A 4,525-nucleotide genomic window follows, 5' to 3' on the forward strand; every position below is an offset into this window, starting at 1 on the left:
AGAAATCAGGTATGACTTGAAGGTACACAGCAACAGCAACAGCAACAGCAACAGACCGTTTTTCACTGAACAGTTATCAGGTTGGAAAATGCCAACTTAGTTGTCTGGATATTATGCTTTCAACTTGCACAGCCTAAATTCTAATTGAGACAGTCAGGGGCAAAATAGGAGGCAGGGGGAAATCCCAACTTTGCACTACAAACATGGTTGAAAGGCAAAGATTCAAAGGCAGAAATGTAAAAATTAAGCTTTTAATAAATTTAATAATTCAGCTCAAAGGCCTTTGAACAGTTGGACAAATCTGTTAGATTTCCTACTCCCACATTTGAATTTTTTCCATCTCCACATTCCTTCCACCCACTAAATGATACAATATTCAGTTCTTATCAAACAAAATCATCAACTTTCCTTGCACACATTGGATGGCTCAGTTGTATAAATACCAACACCTGCACTCTGTAACACACGAGGGCTATGTGCAAACTGCAGACATGTGTGGTGTAGATCTTTACATGGGAAGCCCAGTGTACCCAAAGCAGTGACTTGAGTTGTGAAGCTGATCAAGAGAGCAGGGCGACCTGGCACCCTCATGAGTCTCCCTTTCCCCTTCAGAGAAGAACATTGTAGAAAACTAATTTTCAAGTCCTTGAGAAACAGTGTTCTGAATAGGCAGTAGGAGAAAGCCGATTTGTAAAGGGATATCAGTAAGCTAACACATACAATAGTTAATCCTCAGTGAGGATAACATAAATAAGGCATGTCAGACAAAATAATGAATTCAGTTCAAAAGCCCCATTCTTATTTAAACCAATATGCACAAGGGTTATTATCACAGAAGTGGTTTGCTTGTAAATAGGATGCAAACCCATCAGAATGTAAAATAAGCAGTGGTTAAAGTGAACAACAACAAAAAGTTTTCCATCTCATCATATTCTGATGACTTCAGTGTCTTCAATCCTCTTTGGAATGAAATTGCATCAGTGTTCCTTTGGAAAAAAGATAGTAAACGGTTACAAAAATGAAGTGTGATACCAATCCGGACTTCAAGCATTTGGTGTGCTGGTAGGATTACAACAGTTCTTAAGGAAAAGGGCACCAGTACTTCCTTGTTAATTTCAGCTGACTCTTAGGCCTATGAAAAACGACACTTCCTTAGGGTAATTTCCATTGCACTGCTAATTAACCCGGTAGATTAGCATAGTCGGCTTCCCAAAACCCTGAAACCTGAATTCCCACAATGCTACAATGTGAATTTAAATTTAATACATTATATAACCAAGCAATCCTTTTGGGAAAATCCAAGCACTACTTTATCCAAAGCTTTGCCACTGAACCCATATTGGTATTCTTCTTTCCTGCTTAATTTTTAAACTCCCCAGCTCTGTCCTTTTTCTGCTGTCTGATGTTGAGGTACACCAGCTTTAAAACTTAATAAAGCAAGGCTGAATGTTCATTCTCCAAAGACAAACCTTTCTCTACACTCTCAAAGAAGGAGATCTGGAAACTCCTGGGACCTCCTCCCAGGGACCATAGCATTGTGGCTTATGATCTGGGAAGGACAGTTCTCTCCTCAAAAAGAACAAGAACTCCACTGGGGTACTTCTGAGGGAATGGGCTTTAAGGTCAGTATGAGTCAGCTCAATGCCCAGAGCTCCCAAACTTTTGATGATTTAGAAATGACAGCAAATGAAGGCCTTGAAATTTCATAATTGTATCCCATGAATTTGCATCAAGGACATTTTTGAGGCCTGGGGTAGAAGTTGGAGCATTGGACTAGGACACCAGGAGACCAGGGTTTGAATCCTGGCTGATCCTGGAAACACATTGTGTCATTCCGTCAGCCTCAGAAGACAGAAAGGGGAAGTCCCTTTTGAACAAATTACTAATCGGATTTCAACCGCTTCGGACATCTCTAAAAAGAACGAGATTCTCCTGTAGGTGAACCTGCCTGCCACTAGCAAGGGGAACAGAAACTGCCTCCAGAATACCATCCTGAGCATATGCAAATATCAAAACAGAGAGCTGATCAGTCTGCCCCACAACATGTTTTTTTAAAAAGCATAATGTGCAAATTTGGCCACCAAAATGGAAGTTATAAGAAACTAGCTTTGCCCGGCCACACGTTGCTGTGGCTTATGGGAATCCTTTGTTGGCCAGGTGGAATAGCAGTGAATAGCCTTGCAGTCTCAAAGCCTGGCCATTTTCTGGAGTAGCTGGAGCTTTTTGTTGTATGAGCGTAGAGGCATGGATGAGGGGTTGAGCTGCCAAGTTTGGTGTTTCTGGGATGTATAGTTTTGTTGTTTTGTCCTAGGCTGAAATTTCATTACCCTTTTATATATATAGAAGTGGAAGCTCATGAAAGAAAAAGAAATCCTTAGCTACATCTTGGAAGAAGCATTTAAATAATCTGTAGAAGATTTAAAATATTATTTACTTATGCAGTGTTTTCTGCCCTGGTTGACTTATTTCACATATCTTAGTTTTGGATAAAATGTTGGCTGAGGTACATTGAATTTCTATGGTTTTGTTTGTGTTAGTTCTGTCTCATCTACCAAATTTTCTGTTCAGGAGCAATGTCAGGAGCATTGACAGTACAACTCCTGTACTCCAGGGTAGCAGCCAACAAACAAAAGGAGACCAGATAAGAAAAAAAAGGAAAAAAATATAAAAATTCTTTGGAATCCTGGAGCACTGCAAGCCTTCCAGCCAGCCGGGAAGAAAACAGTTTGAGGCAAGCCGAGATTCAGCAATGTGATCCTCTTCTTAAGCAGAGAGCCTTCTACTAATCTACTACTCAAGGCTGCTGACTCAAGGAACACTCTTTGAGCTGTTTTTACTTCAGAGCTCTTTCAAAGCACTAATCTCTGCTAAATTGGTACAAACTGCAAGGGAACAAAACAGCAGATGATATAAGGTCTGCAGATAAAGGCCAAGTTTTAAAACATAACATAACACCAAGATATATTGGTGTGCTTTATCAAAGGCATTGCAGCAATCTCTATCAAATACCAACTAACAGTTACTAACTAGTACCTAAAACTCTTGGTTGCGTAAAGACTCTGTGACTTCATTTTAAAAGAACCATGGTAATCAGAACAAGACAGACCTACAGAAACAGTGACAAATCCCTGTCTCCATTAATCTCATCTCCCCCGTTTGGGAAAAGAAAGAAAACAAAACAAACAGAGATAAAAACTTACTTCTCTCCCATAGTCAAAATACAGGAGCCAGAGCAAGAACAGAACACCCCCTCAGCTTCGCCTCTCGACTGGACCCTAGATCACTGTCGGGTAATTTTTAATCCTTATGAGAACTCAGGCATAAGTATTGCTGAGGAGTTTGCCTTCGCTACTGACAATTTGGATAATCTGGACCGTAGGAGAGGGCACAGGAGGCATGTTTTAACATCCCCCAATGAAGACGTGGTGGGGGTCCCTGTGAATACAACAGAGGGCGATCTAGAGCCAAATCTAACATCAGAGGCCTTCAAAAAACCACTCATTGCAGAGGATCTGGTCAATCAATTAAACAGTTTGAACTCTGATATTCAGGCTATCAAGATTTACCTTGCAGAAACCAATGCCCTCCTGATTACAATAACACAATTTATGGTCAAACAGGAAGCAAGCAAGGAGAAAACCTTCCCAACTTTAAATCAAGACACGGAGGTCAACGACTCCAGCACAAAAGGGCATCTGGAAAAAAAGACAAGGAACAAAAACAACAACATAAGTTCCTCCAAACACAGCAAGGCTTACAAAAGGATAAAGTACAAATGCAGAAGTTTTCAAAAAGATCAAGAAAGGAAGAAAGTGTCCACATCCACAGTAAAACAATCAAATTTAAACTCTCAAAAGATCCTCAAGTACAAACACACAGATAAGAAGAAAGATCGAGGTACTACGGCGAAGCCCCCTAAAGATAAGAAAGACAAAATAAACCGTAAACCGGAATCTAAAAACGAGACATCAATAAATCAGATCAAGCCAAGAACAGTTCTTGATGTCCTGGAAGTCAATCAAGCGACACCCCTCCTGTGTGACCCAGCAATACCAGCAGACCCACAAGTCATACAGGATCCCTGGGAAACTGTCTTTGCTAAAAGAAAGGAAAACAAGGACAACAATGAAAAGAAATGGGTAAAGAACTTTGATGTTCCAGATGTGGGGGATTGGGGATGATACTTGTGCCAAACAAGTTGGTGATCTCTAACTACCCTAAGCCCCAGGGCCTCCTCTCACCCGCAGAACGGAAAGGCCACCTTCTAAGGGTCTTAGAAGATGTGGAGTGCAATGCCATTAGTCTAGCTGAAATAACCCAGATAGAATACCTCTTTTACAACTACTCACATGCACGGGCAGTTATAACATGTACAAATAAGCAAGTAACTAACAAACTGTATTGCCTTAAGGAAAAACTTATGGGGCTCGGGATGTCCATCTCTCGGTACTTCATTAACAGCTCCCCTCCCTTCCCACTATTCAAACAGGAACCTAAACAACTCTCCAGGTCTAACCAAATCCAT

General features: G+C 40.8%; 1 long non-coding RNA gene across 1 annotated transcript; it reads right to left on the reverse strand.

The window, feature by feature from the left end:
* Window positions 1–235: 235 nt before the first annotated feature.
* Window positions 236–4,297, reverse strand: LOC134299549 (uncharacterized). Its single transcript, XR_010006767.1, has 2 exons — window positions 3,201–4,297; window positions 236–986 (listed from the first exon to the last, which is right to left on the reverse strand). It is a non-coding gene; the product is annotated as an uncharacterized LOC134299549 (long non-coding RNA).
* Between the last annotated feature and the right edge of the window lie 228 nt (window positions 4,298–4,525).

This window comes from Anolis carolinensis, chromosome 1 (assembly GCF_035594765.1).
Source record: "Anolis carolinensis isolate JA03-04 chromosome 1, rAnoCar3.1.pri, whole genome shotgun sequence".
In the NCBI taxonomy this organism is placed as follows: domain Eukaryota; kingdom Metazoa; phylum Chordata; class Lepidosauria; order Squamata; family Dactyloidae; genus Anolis; species Anolis carolinensis.